Genomic DNA, 23,392 nt, shown 5'->3' with positions numbered 1-23,392 from the left:
TGGTTCACAAAGGTTGCGTACTTCTTGGGGTCCCCTGTAAATCGTTCAGGTGGAGCTAAAGGAACTGCCCCAGGAAGGGTTATTTGTACTGGATTGGTAGAAGATGGTACAGGTGCTGGCGGAATGTTACCAGGCAATGGGGTCTGTCCTGCCTGTGATTGGAGCAATAGTCTACTTATTTTGTCGGTGCGATCCTTAGTAACAATCAAATCCCTCCTAAGAGCATTGGTTTCTTGCCTGGCTGAATGTACTTCAGCGCGTAACTGCCCCAACTACTGAGCTAACTGGTCAATCTCTGAAGTCTCCATGACACCCAAGTGGATAATATTATTGAGGCTTCGCGTTCTGTTACGCTCACCTGGTATCCACGGGGACGCCACCCAGCCCTGGTTGGATGATTTTCACTCTCGAACCCTCTCCCGGTCCCTTGGTAAGGCCTCTGGTTAAAGATGGGTCTGCAATATAGGAGAGCTGGATTCAATACCAGATTGTCTTTATGTTTTCCCACCTCCCTTGGCCTCAACTCCTTCCTCCTCTTTGGGTCTTCTCCTCACCTTAATATTGTAAAAGGTGGATTCTCCGTCCTGCTCCTCGTGGCCGGGGCGCGTAAATGTGGGGGGTGAGCAGCGACCAAGTTACTTCACTGGTGCAAGCCCCCCTGTGGGGATCCAGGCCTGCTGCGACTCCGTAGGTTTGCTGCTTTACAGTCTTTATATGCAGTTCTTATGTTCCTCTTAGTTTGAATAATAATGTCTTGCTTCTTTCCGTTTTGGTATGGAAAGGTATTTTGGTGTTGTCATGCAGTTTGAAGATGAGCATGGGCCGGTAGGCGAAAGCGCGGTGTGCACGATGCTGTCCGGTGAGTAATGTGCGATGCGCAGCGCTGTTTCGCCTCTTATGTTGCTAACCTGTGTCGTTTCTCTCCTTGCAGGTTGCGATGCTCCTCGCCGAGCGCCGTAAGGTTCCAGCGATGATACTGATCAGGGGATGACTTCCCAGGTAAGAATTGTATGGCTTTCTTCGATTGGAAGGGAACATGAGCAAACGCTTACTAATGCTGTCTTTCTTTCTCCTCTTTCCAGGTTATGGTATTCCAGGATGCATGCGGTGCTGGATGATGGAGTTCGTACCTTCAGGTGAGTGGAACTGAAGTCGGCGATGGATTGAAGACAGGATACTGTTCCAGGTAAGTTTCGTAGTGTTCTTTCTCTCTCTGCAGGTCCTTGGTTTCAGGTAAACTGGCATCAAAGAACTGGACATGGTGAGCGTTACGCTGCCCACAGCAGAATAACGCAAAGCATGTTCTGCTTTTTGGGTGCGGTTTAAATAGTCGAAGGTAAAGTAGTCCAGGTAAAATAGTCCCAGGCCTGACACAACCAAAGTAGTCCAGGTAAAGTAGTCCCAGGCCTGCCACACCCAAAAGACTAGAACGCATAGCTCAGTTCCTTGTAACTGAGCTATGTGTGTGCCTCCATGTTGGCTGAACCCCCCAAGTTAAATAGTCCCAAGTAAATAGTCCCATTCTAATGTTGGTCTTCATGATGGTTATGAGCCTAGCACCAAAGGCGCCAGGACTGACTCCAAGAGAGTCTTGGATGAGGTTTTAAGGCCTTTGACCTGGCCCTAACTGGAAGGCTGACTTGCCAGTGAGGGTCAGGGGTAAGGTTCATGACAGTACCCCTGTAAGTATGGGCTACCTTTCACCACACAGAAGTGTGCCAACAGCCCAGAAGAAGAGACAATAGCAGAGAGGGGAGCAGTATATAAAGAGAAGACGAGGGGACCCAAAATTCTGCCCTGACGAACTCCATGAACAAGAGGTAAAGGGGGGAATTGGATCCACCCAAAGAAACAAAAAAGAATAACCAGAACGCTAGGACTTAAGCCAAGACAGAAGAGTACCAGAGAAACCAAGTGAATGCAGAGTTGAAAGTAAAGTGCAATAATCCACTGTGTCAAAAGCCACAGAAAGAACAAGAAGAATAAGAATAGAAGAGAGCTTAGAACGTCTAGCAGATAGCACAAAATCAGAGATAGAAAGAAGTGCCATTTCTGTGGAATGGAGCAGACGGAAACTGGATTGAAGAGGTGGAAGAAGAGAGTTGAGATCGAAGTAGGATGCATTCTGAGTATGTACCACTCATTCTAAGTTCTTAGATAAATAGGGAAGGAGAGAAATCCGATGATAGTTAGACGGTGCAGAAGAGTCCAACATTTTATTTTTTTTAAATGGGATAATCATAGCTATTTTGAAATTCGCAGGAAAGGTAGCAGCAGAGAGAGAAAGATTGATCAATGGTGTTAGGCTAGACAGTGAGGCACAGGGAACCATCCTAGAAGCCATGCTCATAGCTTTCCCAAACCTAGTAAAGATCCCAAATTACCTCAGAATTATAGACCCATTTCCCACATTAACACAGACTGTAAAATGTTTGCAAAAATCCTTGCTAATGGACTTCTCCCTGTGCTACCTAGCTTAATAAAACAATATCAAGTAATGTATACTAAAGGGTAGACTACCCTCCCCCAACATAAAACTGGTCTTGAACATATTAGACTCCATTAATGGCTCTAAATATTCATATGCAACAATTGCTCCAGACGCTGAAAAAGAATGTTATTGGGTTGAATGGAACTACATGTTTGAATCCCTTAAATGGCATGGTATTGAGTTCCAGTTTATTGCAATGATTAAAGTTCTCTATTCTAATCCCAAAACATCACTGTTCATCAATGGCCAAATATCCTCATACTTCCCCTTATTCACAGGCACACGCCAAGGGTGCCCTCTCTCCCCACTTCTTTTTATTCTAGCACTAGAAAACGTTTTGGAATGAATAAAACAGAACAATAATAATACAAAAGGCATTAGGTGTGGCGATCTACAAATTAAACTGGCAGCATATGCTGATGATGTCTTTTTACTACTAAAAATTCCTGAAACCTCCTTGCCACATATACTAGACCTTATTTCACAATTCTCTGTAGCTTCAGGATATAAACTGAACACAGACAAATCAGAAATTCTCCCTCTTAACGTACACTGTACCAAACATCAAATACTAACCTCAGGTATGAAATGGTTTCCTAATGGCATCAAATATCTTGGTATACACATCTCCTCCTCTGTCAAAGATATTATTAAACTTAATACTAGCTCCCTACTCTCTAGAATAAGTGAACTAACCAACATCTGGTCCCCCTTTATCTGTCATGGTGAGGAAGACTAGAATCTATTAAAATGATGATTTCTACAATTATTCTGTATCTCCTATATAGCTGCCAACGCCTCTTCCCTCTTCTTTTTTTAAATCCATGGACACCCGCCTGGCCAAATTTCTTTGGGCTAAAAAGAAGCACAGACTATCTTTATGTAAACTTAAGAAACCACGTATTGCTGGAGGGATAAGGTTTTCTATCATGTAGCTTTTGTCTTAAAGCAAGCAAAGTTATGGTTCACTCATGAACATTCGAATGATGTACCCAAGTGGTTATGTCTAGAGAGCGCTATGGTGTCCCCTCTTACTCATGCTGATTGTTATTTCATCAAGATGAAGAATAGATTTGTAAAGAATACCAATATTATCTTATCAGCCCGCTACCTTAGAAGCTATTTGTTCCCTCTACTTCCAAAGCCCTCTCATTACATCTCATTTTACATTTAGTTTAACCCACTAATCAAGATTAAGAAGGAATCCATTTTCTGGAGACAATGGGGGTCATTACGACCTGGGCGCAAGGGATACCGGGCACCGGTAATGACACTGGTGCCGGTAATCCCGTTGCGCCCTATTTCGAGGTCCCTTTGCGGGTACCTCCCTTAATGCCTGGTTTTACCAGGCGTTAGGTACGGGATCCGCAAAGGGATATCGGGGTCAATAAAGGTACCGCAATTTGTGGTACAGTTATTGACGCCTTTCCCCTTCCCATTGAGCCCTATGGGGGCTCAAATGGGAATGGGGAATGGCTTTTCAAATGGGGACTTACCGGTCCCGCCAAGGTCGGACTGGACCGGTAAGTCCCCATACCACCAAATAGCGCCATGACTAGCACCAACCTCGGAATGAGGGCCAATGGCTCTCTCTGAGTATTACATTCCTTGATCAGCTGTTTGTACAAGGATCTCCAGTCAACTTTAAAGAACTTGTTGGAAAATTCAATGTCCCTTTCTCATTCCTGCAACAATTTATCTCCATTATTGATGCTAGTATGGAGAATTATGACTCCCTCAACTGTAATAACCCTGCTCCTAATGTTGATAAGTTACTATCTCTTCACAAATCAAATATGACGCCTTCTGCAAAACACCTCCACGTAGTCTATGCAAGATTTCTAATTGGCCGGGCAGTATGATTGTGCTTTGTTGGATAGTCAACTAGAGTGGCCTCAAGTTTGGAAACATATTTCTAAGGACACCACTTCAGCAAGCTTACTGCAGACTATATACTTTTCTAATCATATAATTTTTACCACTCCTTCATTCCTTTTCAGATGTGGTCATATGCAAAAGGACAATTGCTGGAGCTGCCTTCAGAGTGTTTTAAGTATATTATCCTTGACTGTAGATTTGTTAAACCCTTTTGGCTTAACATATGGAAAACCATCAAAAATATTTGTAACATATCAATTGACTTTTGTCCTCAGTTCTTTTTTCCGGTGGTGCTTTCTTAGAAGATGCTATTGATAAAAATAAGTGCTTCTTGCTCGACTTGTTTATCATGCTTGCCATTAGAATCATCTCATCCAACTGGAAACGTTTAGACAGCATCCATAATAAGATGTGGTGGAATTCAATCGGCAACACTAATAGACAGAGAGGTGCAATGCTTCTACTCTGTCATTATTAAAACATGAACGGAAATGGAAACCTTTTATAGAATTTATTTTTTTTCAACAACACTTTATTGTTTTCATATAAACAATGATATTAAAAAAAACAACAATGCTTCACAATCCGCTTAAAAAATGAAATTACAAAGAGACTAGAGCATCATAAACAATACAGTTCAAACAAGAAATCAATCTTAGTGAAGCATAACCGGCAAGTCAACATCGAACAAACAAAACAAACAAACCAACAAACCAACAAACCAAAAAAAAAAAAAAAAAAAAAAAAAAACCACAACCACCTAAACCTTCCCATCAATCATATAAAGCCATAAAGGGACCCCAAAGATTCAGATAATCATCATCTTTATCTTTGTTATGAAATGAAACCTTATCATAATGAGCCAAAACATGTAATTCCATCAACCATTCATCTACATTAGGTTTCTTCCTTGATTTCCAGACCCTAAGTATTAGCTTGATAGCCACCATTATGGCCCTATCAATCCAACAAGAATGTTTCCTAATCCAAACACCCCTGTCCTTACGGGAAAGCAGTATAATATTCACTGCCGACCTCTGCAAAACCACATCATAAATCAAATCAATCCTATCTAACACTGCCGTCCAATACTCCAGCACTCTCGGGCAATCCCACAACAAATGCAATAACGTACCCCTATCATTATTACAGCCCCAACACAAATCATCCGTCCGGAGCCCCAATCTAAACATCTTAACCGGTGTCCAATACAACTTTCCAATAATTGTTTGTCGAATCAAACGTAAACCCATGTCAGGACCCAATGTCAAATGAACCCTCAAAATGTATTTCCACTCCAGCTCAGAGAGTTCAACCAGAACATCGTCCGACCATACAGTCCTTAATCTAGACCATGCCCCCTGGAATTTGTCTTCAATAGGCATAAATTGCATATAGGTACGTACCCCGTATTCCAGACCTTCCAATAAAGTACAAATCTCTGGTTTATTCCCAATAGAACCATCAGCCAATTCCAATCTATTATTTACCATAATCTCTAAAGCTAAGTACCTACGCAACTCAGTCTGCCTCAGACCATACCTATTCGTCAATTCCTCAAAAGTCAGCAACCTAACGCCATCCAACACATCTGCCAGTTTCATAATACCCTTATTAATCCAACTGAGCCAATTCAAGCATTTATTATCAATCTGTAAAGCAGTATTATACCATATAGAGGCATCCCTGCTGAAACCATAGCTCATTCCATTATCTCGAAACCATCCTCCAAGCACATGTCTAGTAGCCACAATCGGGCGTAACTTCAATCTATTAACTGGCAATTTGTCCATACTGTAAACGGATCTCAAGTCAAAAGGAGCACAAACGCCCCTTTCCATGCGCAACCAAATTGGATCATTCACCCCACCATCTCTAAAGTAATAGGAGCTTTTTTTTAGTAAAAAAGCATTATAATATTTTACCAAGTAAGGGAATACAAATTCCCCATCCTCAACTTTTTGTACGAGTATATATTTCGGAACTCTAGGTCTCTTACCAGAACCCCACAAGAAGGAAGAAAAGAGTTTGTCAATTTTAATTAGCTGTTTCTTGTACAACAGCAACGGGATGGACTGAAGAATATACAATATTTTCGGTAAAAGAACCATTTTAATTGCATTGATCTTAGCCCACAGGGTCAAAGTCAATCTCTCCCATCTCCTAATCAATAGGGACAAGTATCCAGTTACCAAATCCAGATTATACTGCAGTAGTTTCTTTAAATCCCCAATAATATGAATACCTAGGTACTTAACCCCCCCAGGAGACAATTTACAATTCCACAAACTCAAAATTGAACCGTCACTCCGACCAGACAAAGGGAAAACTTCTGTTTTCTCCCAGTTCACCTTATGCCCTGACAGTTCACCCACTTCTTGAAACATCGATTTTATTACCACTCCACACTCTTCTGGATTTGCTAACATAAGAAGCATCTCATCAGCATACGATAGGACTTTCACTTCAACTTGTCCAACATTGATACCTTTAATAATCTCACATTGTCTAAAATAAGCAGCAAGAGGTTCCAACGCCAAATCAAACAAAAAAGGTGACAACGGACAACCTTGTCTCGTGCCCCTCCACAACTGGAATGAATCTGAAACCACACCATTAACCAAAACCCTGGCCTTAATATCATTATGAATACAATCCACCATCCTCATAAAAGACGGGCCAAAACCCATTTTTAGCAAAGCAAATTTCAGAAACTTCCAGTTCACCCTATCAAAGGCTTTTTCAGCATCAAAGAAACATATGACTTCATTTGTGTCCCTCCCAAACCGGGCATTAACCACATTTAACACAGTTCGAATATTGTCATAGCCATACCTTCCTGGGATGAAGCCCACCTGTGACCCATCAACCAAATCTTTCACACATAATCCCAATCTATTAGCCCAAATTTTTGTGAAAATTTTCAGGTCCACATTTAGCAAAGAGATAGGCCTGTAGTTCCCACATCTAGTGTGATCTTTATTAGGTTTTGGTAACACCACAATCATTGCTTCTTTCATGGAATCACACATCATTCCCGACACAACAAACTCATTATAAAGTTCACACAAAATAGGCGCCAATTGGGTTTCGAATTGTTTATAAAATTCAGAAACAATACCATCAGGACCAGGTGATTTCCCATCCTTCATTTGGGAAATGGCCAAAGAAACTTCAGCAACCTCAATTGCAGCATCAAGAGAGGTACTTTTCTCCAGAGTCAGTTTGGAGAGTGAAATCTTCTCAAAAAATGATTCCAATTTATCAATAGTCGGGTCACAATCTTCTTTATACAAAGATTCATAATAATCTTTGAAACAATCACAAATATCACCACTCCTATTTAAGGTAGAACCACCTTCAGTCTGTATGGAAGAAACACAGGAGTCAGACACCATCTCCTTAAGCTTATATGCCAACAATTTGCCATTGCGGTCACCTGCCTCCCAAAACTTCTGTTTTGAATAAAACAAACTTTTACTCGCCAAATTCTGAATGTGAGAGTTCAGTTCCGCCTCCAACCTACGCAATTTCAGTTTGGAGTGTCCTGAAACATCAGTAGCACAAACCATCTGCAAGTCAGTGATCTCTGTCTCCAGAGCACTAATCAAATGTTGCTCCTTTTTTTCACATGTGCAGATCTACTAATAAATTCACCCCTCAAGACCGCCTTAAAACAGTCCCAAACAGACTTAATACTAGCCGAGCCTAAATTTTCTTGAAAGTAATGCCCAATGAATGCCCCTAGATCTTCCGTAACCAACTTGTCTTTCAATGACGCGGCCTGCATTCTCCACCTTCTCGTCTTAGGGCCCACACTGCCCAAAATCAGCTGAAGATCCAATAGAGCATGATCAGATATATTTCTTTCCAATATATTCGTTGAGAACGTGTGACTACTCAAAGCCATACTAATAAAGAAATAATCAATCCTGGAGAAAGAGTCATGAACAGGCGAGTGAAAAGAAAATTCTTCTTCGCCACGATGAAGCTCTCTCCATATATCAATAAGATTGTTTTTAAATACAAATGCCCTAAGTTCCTCACTAACCTTCTCATTGTAATATCTACACTCAGACTTACGATCCATCTTACTGTTCATCACTAGATTAAAGTCACCAGCCAAGACCAAAGATTCACCCTCCATGCCATCCAACAAGAGGCCCAATTGATCGAGAAAAGAAACAGTTGGCGAGCATGGCGCATACACTGAGCCAAAAGTCATTTTTTTCCCATCAAGGAGTACATCAAGTAACAAGATCCTACCTTCTCCATCCTTAACAGTCTTTTCAATCCTAAACGACAGGCCCTTTCTGAACAATATGCTCACCCCTCTAGATTTAGAATCAAAGCAATTCGAGATCACCCTAGAATATTTGGAATTGACCAAGTATTTTTCAGTATGTTCATCCAGATGGGTCTCTTGAAGGAAGACCACATCAGCCCTACTTCTCCACAATCTTGCCAGAACCTTACGTCGTTTCACAACATTTCCAATTCCTTTAACATTCCATGAAACAAAAGTTAACGCGACCATAACTCCCAAAACAGAGCAGTATAATATAGGCAGTAATCGTCAGGGAAAAGGCCGGGTTCCGAAAAAAGGAAAATGTAAACACAACAACAAAACACACACAAACAAGCAAACAGAAAGCATAAACATCGTACAAGGATTTCAGTCTGACAAACCGCAGACTTAAGAAAAGCATAAAAACATACATCAAAAAACCATTCTGAACCATACCCACTAGAAACGAAACTCCAATCCCAAACTTTATATGAAATTAAATACGATAAAATGTTCCCCTCAAACCAACTTTAATCCTACAATTTCCCTCATTTAGCTACCAATCCCTCACCGTCAGGTCATGTAAAAACAATTACTTGGCCCATACAATACTGCACACCAGTCACAACCCCACAACCCAACACAAAAAGACCCACTCAAATTTTCAAACACCAACTCTTTAAAGGCCTAATATGGATCCCACCCCCCAGAACTGCAATCCCCTATAAAATCAAACCCCTAACCGCCAAACTCAAAGCCCATACAAAGGCAACAATTAACACGCCAAACTCCCATGGAAGAAGAGCCCCCATTCCCTCCCCCCCTAAAAATCAATAAAGATAACCCCAACACCACAAGTAAAATGAGCCCCGCAGACAGGGCAATCAACATATTAGTCAGTAAAACTCAATGTCACATCTCTGCACCCCAACCAACATCAGTCTCTGCCTTCGCGTTTTTATAGAATTTTTAACATCTGCAACTTTGGTTTAACTGTTACTTATTAAAAACGAATGGTGCATTCTTCCCCATTGCCCCGCCCCTCTCATAATCCACCCTTTCCTCCTGTTTATTTCTGTCCTTGTCTTGTTTTCGCTCTTGTTCTTAAATGTACCCTATTTACACAAAATCATAACCTTGTATGATTACTGAGTTTCTACCCATGCAAGGCTTCCATGAACTTCAATATCTAAGTACTATTGTTAATCCTTTACGTTCATACTGCTTATAAGATAGGTTACGATTCTTTTATGCCTTTTATGAGTTGATTTCAATAAAAACCTTTTAAACCAAAAAAATGGTGTTATGCTAGTAAAAGTTGAAAGAGCTTAGTAATAAGCGTAGAAGGAATAGGATCAAGAGGAGAAGTTGTAGAATGAGCACGTGCAAAATAGCGAGCAGTATCAGGTTCAGATATAGGGCCTGATTCATGGAATGTTTTTCTATGGGATTGCACCATATTAAAACACTTCCATGAATCAGGCCCATAAATGGGAATGAGGAAAGAGAGCAGAATGACTGGGGAGTAAAAATCAATAGCATGTTATCCCTGGGTAAAGAAGAGGAAGGTAAGAGTGTGATCTCATAAATAAGAAACTTTGCGAAGTCAGGGGGGAGAGTGAAGAAGAAAGGGAAGGACGGAAAGAATGCAGTTAAGAAGTTGAAAGAGACATCTGGGGTGGGGAGAATAAGAAACAATAAGGTTAGAGAAATAGAGCTTTTTGGCAGCAGAAAGAGCGCAGTCATAAGAGGTGTGGATGGAAGAACGAGCACCAAGAAGGTGACCTGCTTTTCGTCCATAGCTGTTCAGCACGCATCAGAGTGGCACATAGTGAAAACAAGTTTGGTGTTAGCCACGGTTGAGAACCTTTAGTGGAGTGGCAGAAGGGTTGCAATAGGTGCTGCACATCCAGAGAGGAAAAGAGGGCAGTATTTAAGGAATTGAACACCATATGTACAGGAACAGTAGTGAAGGTTTCAGGAGGAGGAAGAAAGGAAGAAAGGGTAGAGATAAGTACAGAGGTGTCAAATCTATAAACATTCCAACGATGGAAAGTTTGATTAGGGACAGAAGGAAAAGAGAGTGTAGAAGTCGTGTATGAGAAAGAGAGATAGAGGTGATCTGAAAGAGTAAAAGGATACAAAGAAACAGATGAAGATGAGGGAACAAAAGAAAAAATAAAGTCAAGCGATGAGCTACAGGAATGCGATGGAGTGGAAGGGTATTGAAAGAAATGGTAGGAGTCCACAATGGCAAGAAAAGGAGAAGAGGAATGAATGGTGGAACGATGAAGATTGAAAGCATGAAGATGAAAAAGAGTAGAAGGAAGAGGTAAGAGGACTGAGAGTAAAGAGTCCAGATCTGAACAAAGAGTAGAGAGGGTCCCCGCAGGGGAGGTACGGGGGGGCATATAGGATGAGAAATGAAATCGCATAAGGTGCAGAAAAGGAGATATAACGGTATTCAAAGAAATGGTCAGAGGAAGAGAAACAGTGGGGGGGAAGCAGAAAAGGAACAATTAAAATGTATACCAGTCCCACCACCCCTACCAACTGGACGAGGTGAGTGGGAGAAACTGGAAGAGCATGTAGTCAAAGAAGCAGAAGTAATAGTTCCTCAAGGTGAGTTCTGGGTCTCTGTGAGACACAACAATTGCAAGTTTAGATGGAAAAATGCTTCAAGGAGGAGATTAGTTTTATTGCAATGATGGTGGAGGGTATAGAATAAAGATTGGAATGATTCCGATAGCAGTGAGTATTGCGTGAGCGACGGTAATTATTCCAATTTACAGGAATAAAACACAGGCATGAGTAGAAAAGATAACTTAGCAGATAGAATAAACTGAACAAGCTTCAATTTTGAGTCTGCCTCTAGATGTAAATACTGCATTATTTTTACTGCATTCTTTTGGTAAGGTGGCTGCTGGGTGTACACCAGGCAGTGTATATAATTGTCGGAGAGGCTCCAGTGCACCTCTTCTTATGGGCGTTCATGATATTGAGTTTATGCGTGTCCAAATGGCTGCTGTGCCTCTCTGCTTCATTGCTTACATAATTATTAGGTGTACACATTACTTGGTGCTAATCTACCTCTGGAGGTGTTTATACATGCCGGAAGTACTAATTACCAATTCTGCCTCAGGCTGTGCACCAGATATGGTCATAAAAGGTCAGGTGCTTCTCTTCAAGTCTGTTTCTAGGTGTATGCAGTATTTGATATTATGACAATGGGTATACAATTGATTAGCACTGTTGTGCAACACAAGATTTTGTTCTTCAGTGCTTAAAGTGCTTCTGCGCAGTTCTGCTTCTGGATGAACAGACGTTTTGAGAAGGAAGTGGAAAAGATGGTGTCAGCACACACCTGGACGTACCATCAAAGAACTGGAGGGCAAGGTTGAGAGGTCAGCAAATCCCCACAGAGCATCCAACATAAGGATATAGGGATATAGGGAAGGCCTATTTTTTCAGAAAAATACATTCTAAGTGCATTATATAGGAATGGCATCACAGAATCCACTCTCTCCAGAAAGAAAGCATCAGTACAACATTGGAGGTACTTAATCCCGAGGGTAGCAGTGGTCGCCTATCTGCCTCTCCAAATCTAGCGATGGCCTCCATGGAGGATGGCCCTGAAAATGAGGCCGAGGAGGAAAATAGTCCGCACACCAGTATTACGGCGATAGCTGAGCTCCAATCATCAGTAGCCTCTCTACAATTTGCACTCAAAATTCTTCTGCAAATGTCAGGGCGCATATTGACAAACACTAATACCATCACGATGGCACTGGAGCTTAAGGACTTCGCTCGAGGCGAGGTTGAAGTGAATCTTTCAGATGCGGTTCATATTGTGGAAGAGATGGAAGAGCCGGAAAAGATTCTTGAGGAAGCCGCTGAGTATCCTGTACCTAGTGGTAATGCCCTAGATGAGGAACCTTGAGTAGGGAATGTAGAAGATCCAGAGATAGCACAAAGTCCTGGGACCTTTCCCACACGGAAACAACGTAGACTAGCCAAAAGGGCACTCAAAAACAGAAAGCGTCAACGAGCGCCCCACTTCCTATCGCGGGACCCCAGTCTGCCCCTGAGACTCGCTCCAAAAAAGCCAGAAAAAGACTGGCACGAGCGGCGGCTCGAGCTACAAAGGCAAAGGGGCCTCTGTCAGACTGGCTAGTACCGGGAGAGAAGTCTAGTGTGGTGGATCTAGAAGAAGTCTCACGGGTGGACTCTGAGCAAGGCCTAGACTACAGTGCTACTCTATATCCTGAGGATCTCTTAGGGTCGGGGGTAGTAGGAGAATCACCTGAGCCTACGCGGCCCGTACAAAGAAGCTCAGATGAGGAATGTAATTTGAATCGCATCTGTTTCATTAAGAATCTCTATCCTAGTGGAAAAAATCCCTGGTTGTCACGTTCAGAGGTCTTATCGAGACTCAACGATATTCCTCAACTTCAAGTTATGAAATCTGATGACTTCTTGTTTATTGAACCCCTACAGGTGCCTAATTCCCATGTCTCTGCCATACATTGCACCTTTTTGGCTTCTGCGCAAATGATTAGAAAATTTAAAGAAGAACTGATAGCGGTAGATATTGCCATTGACGTTGATCCGCAGGAGAGGGACTCAAATGAGGAACCAGAGGCTATTGATACACAAGCCCCCACTGCCAAAGAACCCAAATCGGTGGCACTGGAAAATTCTGCGTTGACTGAAATACAACAAGCTCTTAAAACACTACTGGAAGCTCTCCCGCGAATCACACAGAACCATTGAAGTTTTTCTCTTATTTCGTGGAACTGTCGAGGCTTTGTTCATCTTTTGAGGCCAGAGGGATCAGTGGATTTGCTGTCTAAGCACAGTTGCATATGTCTCCAGGAAACATGGACATTGAATCCACTAGTGCTTGATGGTTTTGTAGTATACCAGTCACTTGCCAAAAGGGGGGATAAGGGTCGCCCATTTGGGGGTTTACTCACAGGGGTGGTTAATACGGTCAACACTCGGAAGATACAGTGCAAAGCTGCTGATTATCTTCTGGCGGTAGAGGTGGACTATCCAAATGAATATGGACAAAGTAGATTCCTATTGATTAACCTCTATAATCCCCCTAGAGCATTGTCAAGAGAACCACTACAAGAGGCTATACAGGAGTTATTGTCATCTTGGACACAAAGGTCTGGCAATATAGCGGTAGTGGTTATGGGGGACTTTAATTGTCATATGATGGGCGATCACCTGGTATCTCCTAACCCCGTCCTGAGTGAAATATGCTTGATGACCCATGGGAGAAGGGAGTGTGAAGGGTTAGGGTGGTTGCAACTGTTCGATACATGGGAATTAACCATGATTAATGGTCGAACATTGGGTGATCGGCCTGGGAAACATACATGGACTAATGGCACATCGTTCAGCACTCTGGACTACATATTTATGTGCCCTGAAATGCAGTCCAGAGTCACTGATATGAGTGTTATGCCCAATAAATGGAGCGACCATGCGTTACTTCTTTGCTCACTCCGCCTCCCTCTCCCCTCCGCCTCTTATTTGAACATTGGCAGTATCCAAACCAATTGCTCAGGATCCAGAATAGTCTGGTCGGAGAGGAGCATTAGAGCGGCCACAGAAGCACTTAAACCTGCCGCTCATTGGACTCTTCCTCACTTCGAACAGATGACTGCTAATGATATAGAAAAATGGATCCTGGGATTCTCGGGTTTACATGCCACTATAAAAAAGAGGCATATGCTAAAATTGGGAGGTACAATACTCCCTTACAATAAGGGTATACGTGATGCCAAGAAAGGGCTAAGAGCAGATATTCGGGGTCTCAAGCACTTGTACATAGTGGGAGCCACTTATTATGATAAAGTCAGAAAAGCCAAAAATAGATATAGAGCCTGTATTAGGAACATCAAAACAACAGAGAGGAATAATAGAAATCAAAGGCTTGTCAAAACCATCTGCTCTAGAAACTCGCGTAATATCTGGCTACTTTTAAATGAGAATAGAGAGAAGGTTAAGGGCCATTTAGTCAATCCAATTGGTGCGGAAGTATGGGTTAAATTTTTATTAGGTCGTAATTCTGGAGAGGCGGATGATCCTAATATACCTGTAGTGAAGGCTCCCTTTCCCCCGCCTCTTGATGTCTCAGAGGAGGCCATATATAATATAATAGCCACACTGAAAGCTTCCAGAGCCCCTGGCCCTAATGGGCTGGCCAATGTAGTAATTAAGAACCACCCTGCTTTTTGGGCACACCTCCTCTCTATTCTTTTTAAAAAAGTCCTAGCCCAGGGGACGACTCCCCGCTCATGGCAAACAGCTATTTTGGTGCCGGTGTTCAAAAAGGGTAGCCGCATTGATCCAAATAACTACAGGCTCCTCTCCATGCTTGATACCACGGGAAAACTTTTTGCAGCATTACTGCTTATTGAACTGCAGAAGTGGGTAGAACAGACCAACATTCTTAGCAAATTCCAATGTGGTTTTCGCCGAGACTTCTCAACCACTCATAATCTTTGGGTGTTGGATACGCTCCGAACGCGGGCGCTTAGCAAGGGGCAGCCCCCGCTTTATGCGCTATACATTGATTTCAAGGCTGCCTTTGATTCCATCCCAAGAGTAAGGCTGTGGACTAAGCTGGAAACCATGGGCTGTCCGCCAGGTCTCCTATATTATCTAAAACAGTTGCATTACAATACCACAGTGTGCCTCAGATTAAACCAAGAGGGCAGTATGACTAGACAGGTGAGACAGAACAGGGGGGTTAAGCAAGGATGCGTAACGGCACCCCTGGTTTACAATTTATACGTTTATGATATCCCAGCAGTACTTGCCGAGGCAAACAACTGCCCACCTAAAATTGGGGAAGCACCGTGCACTGTCTTAGCATACGCAGACGACCTGGTCATTTTTGATAACACCATAGCTGGTATTAGGCGCTCTGCGATTACTTTATGGGAATACGCCAAGATCAATGGCTTGACCATTAACCTAGACAAGACAAAGGTGCTCAGATTTACGAGGAAAAGAGTATCCCGAGTCGAGCTGTGGGTGTATAATAACAATATACTATATGCTCCATCTTATCGGTATCTAGGTGTTGAAATTGAACCGCTGGGCGACTATTCCCTGTGCAGACAAGGACGTATAACCAGGGTGCAGCAAGTAACAGCATTAATAACGTCATTTGCCTGCAAGCAGGCCGGTTTTACCCTATGGGGGTCGAGACACTTATACATCCAAGTGTTTGCGCCCATGATTACGTATGGGCTTGAGGCCCTTACTTCATTCAATCTGGCCTGGCTACAAGTGATGGAGGGTAAATTCTGGCGACGGATACTGGGATTACCTCCGAGTGTCCCAGTGGCCCTGATTAGGCTTGAGTTGGGCCTTCCCTCACTTAAAGCACTGGTACTTAAAAAGAGGGCGGGTTTCTATCTTAAAATGAAGAGCAGTTCTCCCAACCCGTTATTGGCTGTTATACATCAAGAAGTGAGTAAAAAACACACCACTTCCCCCCTCCAGAAAGATATGACCAAATTTCTTAGAGACATAGGTTGGACTCATAGAGGGGTAACTGTCTCCCAGGACGTTTTAAAAGCGCTTGGTAAAAAGGTAGACTTTTGGGATTGGCTAGAGAACTTCTCACACTTGAGCAGTTTAAAGTCTTTTTCCTTTGTTAAAAATAGACTTTATAATTTTATGAAACCCCAAGCATATTTGTACCTCTGCCCTACCATAAGGCTCAGACGTTTTATTACTCTGTTCCGTCTGGAGCAATTACCCACTCTGTATAATTTAGGAACCAGGAAAAAGATCCCTGCTATTGAGCGAGTATGTCGTTTATGCAAGCTCCCTGAATGCCTGGAGACCGCTAAGCATCTATTGACCGAGTGCTCTATATTGGGTTCCTCAATTTCTAAATATCTTGGGGAATTTGTGCAGGATCCGCAAACTATATGTGAAAGATCATTCTGGCTCTACTGTACTAATACTTCCAACATGCATCTGTTTATTGCGCTGTATAATGTGTGGCTGCAGACTGAAAAAGTTATGGGCGCCTTGATCTGAAACGTCTTAATAGGGTGGGTCAACTATTAATTGAGTTATTCTGATTAGGAAGAGGTCCTATACCTCTTACACAGTTAATGGGCTTTGAGGCATGGCGTCTCTTGTAGGGGTGTATAAATCTTGCATAAGCCACCACTACGCATGTGCTAATTTGTAGGCAAGGACAATTTGCCATATATCATTGTGTATTTCACTTTTTCTTTTTCTCCTGAGTATTTTGATGTATGTAAAGGAATTATGTATTGATGTATATTTATGCCTTATTTTAAAGAGTATATTTTCCTATGTAATTTGTAATATGTGTAAAGTTTGAATTATTTTCAATCTGTATCACATTAAAGTATTATTATTATAAGTGCATTATATAGAACTTCATGCGCCCAGCAGCATTTGAGTAACCTTCAGAAGCATTGATTTTAATGCGCATGGCACTCGTGAACCAGATAGGAGAGAGAAAGTGCACCTTGAAGTTTTCTGGAGCAGGGACGAGGAGGCCACATTACAGAAAGATGTGTTGTTCAAGGGTCAGCGGGTGCTATTGTTTCCAGAAGAAAGGGCACAGCCAATGAGCAATTGCAGCCCATGGATATTGCTGCATCGCCGTCTAACCATGGGTGAAGTTCAAGGGAAGACATGCACATGGACACAATTTAGCAGCCCAGACGTTTTTGTAGGCTTTTGATATTGGTTAATTCCCTACTGGTGCAAGCATAGCCCTTCAATATTTGATGTAATAACTTAACTAGGGCCAGTGGGTGCTCTTAGTTGTTGGTTAGGGACGCTGATTTTCGAAAAAGGGTTGTTGAGATTTCAGTACTTTGCCCACATTCAAGCCAGATAGAAGGTAAAAGAATGCTACTTCTGATGAAAACCTTTCCTGCTGTGACAAGTGCAAATTGCCCTTGCCTTGTTCTCTAAAGGTAATATTTAAATTGAAGTAAATAATAATATGTTTAGCTGGTAATTGTAAGGATAATATATGATGTGTGCCCGTATCATTTGTATCTAAAGCCTACATAAACGTTTTACAGAAATCAATAGAAAATGTAAATAATAAATTAGCATTAGCAAAGCCAATAGGTTGTCATAGGTCAGGTTTGTCCACAACTGCCCAATAAAGGTGGCATATGAATGGCGTAGGGGTAAACTCCCACAGGTACAGCTACTGTCATCATATGCCGCGTGCAGCCTCAAATTCCCAAATAACAAGCAATGCAAACTTCCAAAATCCGTAGATAAATGCATGCACCGTGGTGTCATGCAAGGGACTGATGAGCAAGTTGTGAGTCTTCTGTTGCATTTTTGCCTGGCAAAATTCTGAGTACAGCCTTTGGAGCAGCTCACTTTTGAAATCTGCTTTTTAGTCGTGTTTTTTAATAAGTCAATATATTTTATGACTGCAAGCTATAGGACATAGAAAATATCCTTATTTTCCACCCACCTGCCAACTAATTTGTGTGCATGTCTATTCTGTGATTTCGCTATTATTGTTTTCCAATTCTATATTTTTACAAGGTCACACCAAGCTTTATACCACCCACCAAGCAGCGGCAGAAAGCATCCAGCGCCTATAAGTCATCCAAAATGATGCAGTCCGGATTGTTAAGAAACCCCAAGAGGGTGTCATATCTCAAATCACCAATGGGAATTGCACTGCCTACTGGTCATGGTTAGATGTCAATTCAAGGCAGCAACTTTGCTCCATAAGTGTCTTTATGGGAAGGCACCTAGCTACCTGAAGTCAACAACCTCTCTGTAGGCTCCACTACCCTCATTGAGATCTACTAAAACCAATCTTGGTTCCTGCCCCCCTTTAAGAAATCAAAAGGGCTGGGTAGATCCTTTGCTAATTGTTCCTCCAGAATCTCGAATGATCTCCCGCTGACTCTCCGATCGGTTCCAAACCTGCCTTTGTTTAAGAAATTACTGTAAATTGCTTTCTTCCTTGGATCCTGCCAGTGACCTTATCCTCTTCTCCATTGTCCTGTCCTCCTTCTTTTTGTTGTTCGTGTGTCTGTGTGCGCCCTGATGCCTGCAAGCTCCCACGTAAATAAATAAAAAGAACTACACAAAATGAGGAACACGTGAAAGCAGGGGTGGCAGGTATCAAGAAAAAGAGAGGCAGGGAGGTAAAGAGGAGAGGTCACAACAGTATGCTCTCTTCAAATGTCCAGGCATGGAGGGGGAGGGTGGTACAGTGCACAAGGAGGGAGAATATGAACACTGAAGCTTTCTTCAAAGTGGTCAGGAAATGTATAAAAACCTATTTGGCAGCAACTGGATCCATTAAAACCGAAATAGTCCGGTGGAATTCGCAGCAGGAGGGCATCCCACCTTCAAGTAAAAAAAACGGAAATCGCAGAGGCTGGTTTACCAGGGTAGGATATCTCAAGTGGCTCTACATGAGCAATGAGCAGCTCATGCTAGTGGAGCCTACAGTAGACAGACATTTTACATGCATATATACATATATATATATATATATACATATAGGAGAAAGAGGAAAATATATATATATATATATATATATATATATATATATATATATATATATATATATATATATATATATTACACAGCCACGTTAGTGGCTGTGTAGTTATGGTTAAGTTGCTATTTCCATAGGAAGAGCCCTTTTTGAGCAGCTTCTAACTCCGCTCTCCCTGGACGAATCCTCACTAAACTTTGAAAATAAAGTATATGGGTCACTCAGAATTTTTTTTGCAAAGTTTGGTGAGGTTTGGTCCAGGGGGGCAAAGTTATAGGGGGGGTCCCAAAACTTCTTTTTTTCCCATAGGCTGAATGGGGAAAAAACATTGCTCACGCCTACAGCCCAAACCGCTAGATGGATTTTCACCAAATTTGGACCAAGAGCAGCGGCTTTGTCCTGAAAGCGTGCTTTTGCAAATGTGGTGAAAATCCGTCCAGTAGTTTTTTTTAAAATGACCAAAAAGTCGGTCACAAATAATTAGTGATATCTATGCTCGGTCCGCGGACACACTTCCCTGTTCGCTCGGCGGACAGTGTGCTGATTGGCTAATCGGCTTGCGTCATGTCCGCGGACAGGCAACGTGTTTGATGATTGGATGGTGAAGAACGTGAAGTGCGACAGATTTTTGGGAACGCCCACCATCTTGGATTCGAGGACATCCGCGGACAGCGCAGTGAAAGTTGGTGGAAAAATACTATTTAGTAAAGTGTGTTGGCGTGTAAGACTGTTTGGGGCGGGTGGGGGAGTAAGAGATGGGTTAAATGTTGTATTTATTTAGGTGGCAGGAACCCCTGTTGTGTTTGTTCTGACCGCGGACAACATGGGTGTCCTGAAATGTTCGGAAATAAACGAAATGGGGGCGTCCTGAGGTCACTAGGCCTGTACGTATGGTTCGTAGGCAAGTTGAAACTGTTCTAAGAACACATGAAGTGTTCTGGGATGTTCGTAAATAAACAAAATGGGGGTGTCCTGAGGACACTATACCTGTTTGTACTGTTCGTAGGCAAGTTGAAACTGTTCTAAGAACACATAAAGTGTCCTGGGATGTTCATCAATAAACAAAATGGGGGTGTCCTGAGGACGCTATGCCTGTCCATATTGTTCGAAGGCAAGTTGAAATTGTTCTAAGAACATATCATGTGTCCTAGGATGTTCGTAAATAAATGAAATGGGGGTGTTCTGAGAACGGTAGACCTGTCCGTATTGTTCATAACCAAGCTGAAACTGTCCTAAGAACACAAGTGGTGTCCTGAAATGTTCGTAAATAAACAAAATGGGTGTGTCCTGAGGACGCTTTGACTGTCCGTATTGTTCGCAGGCAAGTTGAAACTGTTCTAAGAATACAGGCGGTGTCCTGAAATGTTCGTAAATAAACGAAATGGGGGTGTCCTGAGGACGCTGTCCGGATTGTCCGTAAGCAAGTTGAAATTGTTCTAAGAACATGTGTCCTGGGATGTTCGTAAATAAACAAAATGGGGGTGTCCTGAGGATGCTACACCTGTCCATGCTGTTCGTAGGCAAGTTGAAACTGTTCTAAGAACACATCAAGTGTCCTGGGATGTTCGTCAATAAACAAAATGGGGGTGTCCTGAGGACACTATGCCTGTCTGTATTGTTCGTAGGCAAGTTAAAATTGTTCTAAGAACACATCAAGTGTCCTGGGAAGTTCGTAATTAAACAAAATGGGGGTGTTCTGAGGATGCTAGACCTGTCCGTATTGTTCGCAAGCAAGCTGAAACTGTCCTAAGAACACATGCGGTGTCCTGAAATGTTCGTAAATAAACTAAATGGGTGTGTCCTGAGGACGCTATGCCTGTCCGTATTGTTCGCAGGCAAGTTGAAACTGTTCTAAGAACACATGCGGTGTTCTGAAATGTTCGTAAATAAACGAAATGGGGGTGTCCTGAGGACGCTTTACCCGTCCGTACTGTTCGTAGGCAAGTTGAAATTGTTCTAAGAACACTCGTAATGTTTGCGGACATTAAAAGTGCCCATATTGCATAGTTAAAATGTTTGACTTTATGGGTGTGATATGCTGCGGTGGTTGTGGCCAGGGCATAGAGTCTTGGGTGCATGCATGGCCATGCACCCAAGACTCTATGCCCTGGCCACAACCACCGCAGCATATCACACCCATAGTGGCTTATAACTTTGGGACCCAAGAAGAAATTTATAAGCAACAAAGTTATAAGCCAGTATCAGTGTGATATGCTGTGGTGGTTGTGGGCAGGGCCTAGAGTCTTGGGTGCATGGACAAGACCAAATTTATAAGCACCAAAGTTGTAAGCTACTATGGGTGTGATATGCTGCGGTGGTTGTGGTCAGGGCCTAGAGTCTTGGGTGCATGGCCAAGACCAAATTTATAAGCACTCAAGTTATAAGTCATTATGGGTGTGATTTGCTGCGATGGTTGTACTTATTATAATATACTTACTGTTTGGTTTAGTAACTGGAGTACATATATTCCTTGTTAATTTCTGTGATAAAAGAAAAGTCATGTTAGTATTGGTATTTTGTAAAACCTTCTATGGACAAGACCAAATTTATAAGCACCAAAGTTGTAAGCTACTATGGTTGTGATATGCTGCGGTGGTTGTGGTCAGGGCCTAGAGTCTTGGGTGCATGGCCAAGACCAAATTTATAAGCACTCAAGTTATAAGTCATTATGGGTGTGATTTGCTGCGATGGTTGTACTTATTATAATATACTTACTGTTTGGTTTAGTAACTGGAGTACATATATTCCTTGTTAATTTCTGTGATAAAAGAAAAGTCCTGTTAGTATTGGTATTTTGTAAAACCTTCTACCATTGAATAATCAACATTTTTTTTTTACCCTCATATTTAGTCGATTACAAACCAGTGTACTGTGCAAATTGCTCAGTGTCTGTGTTTGTTGCTAAAACCATTGGGTCTGTGGTAAAAAAAATCCATGTTGGATTAAAAAAAAAACCTTTTTTGTTACGCTACAGTCTATTTGTTTGTTTGTTTTCAGTGTTCACTTGTTGTTTCTGGCTAATGTTCTATATGTTGGCTTGTTGCAGATTTTTGGAGCAGTTAGATACCTGTTGGCATATTCTAACTGTCTTTTTGTTGTTAAAATGAAGTGGTATTGATTCATCTGTTTGGATATTGTAAAATCTTGGGGCAGTTAGATACCAGTTGGCGTATTCTAACAGTTTATTGTTTGATATAATTTAGTGGTATTCATTTATCTGTTTACTTGTTGTAGAATCTTGGGGCAGTTAGATAGCTGTTGGCATATTCTAACAGTTTATAGATTTTTAGTAGAAGTTTGTTAATGTTTAAGTACAGATTAGTTAATAAATTTTGGTTTTAAGAAGATTAAATAAGCATTTGTAAGATTTGCTGGTAATCTCTGCTTTAGAGTAATGGTACTATCATTACATTTGAACCATCCACATTATTTTTTATATATGCAGTATAGTGACCTCCATTGGTTGTGGCTCCTGCGTGGTAGATTATACCTATTGTTGTGAAGGTTTTCTTACCAGGTGATACTTGACCATGTGTGAATCCAGTCAGCTTGCAGTTGTTTTGGTACCATCTGCATTGTAACGTAGAAGCATTAGTATTACGTATTTTCTGTGTGTTTGTATTAGTAAGGTATTAGTAAGGTGGAGAAATTATCCGAATTGCAGGTAGTACATAATCTACCATGGTTTGCATTTTGTACAAGTTGCTGAAATGGAACGGATTCCCAATTAGGTATGGATACATATACGAAGCGCTCATTAGGGATTTGTTCTTGTGTCACATTCATGTGAGTTTATAGTGAATTTCACCATTCCAGCACAGTAGTCCAATTGTTGTCTTGTTCCATGAACAATATACGTGTTGTCAGGATTATTTGTTGCGTTTCCAGGAAGTACTAACATTTGCAAACACAATTGGTCTGTAATGTGTAAGTAAATGTTGTCAACAATTGGTGGTAATTGAAATAGAATATTAATTGCTACATTTGCGTAGCAACTTACACCAGTTATATTTGAAAGTTTAAATGGACCAGGTAGTTCTGTATCTGAGTGCTTTTTTTGGAGTTTGTCTTCCTTCTTTGAAGAAGTACCTGGTTTACTTTCCCTAATAGGTTCTTTTTTGCTTGTGGTACTTGATGAAGTATTAGTTTCTTTTATACTATTTGGAGGATTTGC

This window comes from Ambystoma mexicanum, chromosome 1q, assembly GCF_040938575.1.
Source record: "Ambystoma mexicanum isolate Mex_15411 chromosome 1q, UKY_AmexF1_1, whole genome shotgun sequence".
In the NCBI taxonomy this organism is placed as follows: Eukaryota; Metazoa; Chordata; class Amphibia; order Caudata; family Ambystomatidae; genus Ambystoma; species Ambystoma mexicanum.
This window is presented reverse-complemented; position numbering follows the sequence as displayed.